This window comes from Moschus berezovskii, chromosome 3, assembly GCF_049115385.1.
Source record: "Moschus berezovskii isolate FMDL1 chromosome 3, NW_MosBer_1.0, whole genome shotgun sequence".
Lineage (NCBI taxonomy): Eukaryota > Metazoa > Chordata > Mammalia > Artiodactyla > Moschidae > Moschus > Moschus berezovskii.
In genome coordinates this window covers 40,350,068-40,351,542 of record NC_142462.1, presented here as the reverse complement: position 1 = coordinate 40,351,542, position 1,475 = coordinate 40,350,068, and positions in this window count along the sequence as shown.

Genomic DNA, 1,475 nt, shown 5'->3' with positions numbered 1-1,475 from the left:
ACTGATTAATTATTTGTATTGCTCTGGGTCTTCATTGCTGTACTCTGGCTTTCTCCAGTTGTGGCAAGCTGGGGCTACTCTTCACTGCGGTGCTTGGGCTTCTCATTGCCGTGTCTTCTCTTGTCAAGGAGCACGGTCTGTAAGATATTCAGGCTTCAGTCACTGCAGCACGTGGGCTCAGTAGGGGTCCATGGGCTCAGTTGCTTAGCGGCATGTGGAATCTCCTCAGGCCAGGGATCGAACCCATGGCCCCTGCACTGGCAGGTGGATGCTTATCCACTGTGCCACCAGGGAAGTCCCTAAATATATCATCTCAAGGTGGTAAAGGCTGCGTGAGAAACTCTTTGCCATAAATGCAGGGAGGTTGTGGTGGGCTCTGACCCAGTGAAGCCACAAGGATGGTCAGGGAAGTGTTGAGTAGGGACCGAGGTGCATCTCTGGAGGTGTGCTTGGGACGTGGGTGGTGAGGACCCACCAGTCCAGTGTGCAGAAGTAGAAACTTCCTGAACCTTGGAGGAGCACCGGCAGTCGCGCTACGCAAATATAATGAAGGCATTAACCCCCCCTCAGCTTGGCTTCCCTGGCCCCAGTTCTCCTATCCTGTTAACAAGACTGGAGTGGCGAGCTGGGAGGTATTTTGATTCCAGGGAAGGAACTGGACTGGGAATGGGCTCTTTGTGTGGATGGAGGGTCCCAGGGATCCTGGGAGGAAGGGGGTAAGTAGTTAACAAAATCTCCTCTCTCTGGAGAGTGGGAGGGGTTAGAAAGGAGCCCCACTCCCTAGAGGTAAGGTTGAGTGGGGCAGCCCTGGGTGTTGGGTTCAAGCCCTTTCCCCAAGGTGGTTCAGCCCTGACGCGCCCATATCTCCTGGAGTAGTGGTCTGGGGGATGGATGTGGGTTTGGAGATGGGATTTCTGGTAAAGGCTTCCCAGCTCTCCATCCAACCCAGAATGGGGGCAGGGGGGTGTTGGTGTTAAGAGCAGAAAAGGGCCACAAAATCCATATAACTTCTTCTGCCTCAAGAAGTAATTCCTTCCACGCTTGGAAATGAAGTAATCAAAGCCTTAAGAAAAGTTCAGGCTACGGCAATTTTCTAGGCTTTATAATAAAATAAGAGGCTTTAAAGATCAAAGCACCGGGAATTCCCTGGTGGTCCAGGAGTTAGGATTCCGAGCTCTCAGTGCAGAGGACCTAGATCCCTGGTTGGGGAACTAAGATCCCACAAGCCTCACTATGCAGCCAAAAAAAAAAAAAAAAGATCAAAGCACCAACCTACCTGGAGAGGACACACGCACCTTGGGGGTTTTGAAAAGAAAGAGCTGCGGGTGGGGGGCAAGGAGTGGGACAGGAGGGTCTGGAGGGAGAGTCTGGTATGGAAGGTCTGCAGAGGGGGAGGAGGGCTCCATCCTGAGGGGGAGGTGGGCCTGGTGGGTGTGGAGGGGCTCCTTCCTTCCAGAAGAATCCACTACTTGCTT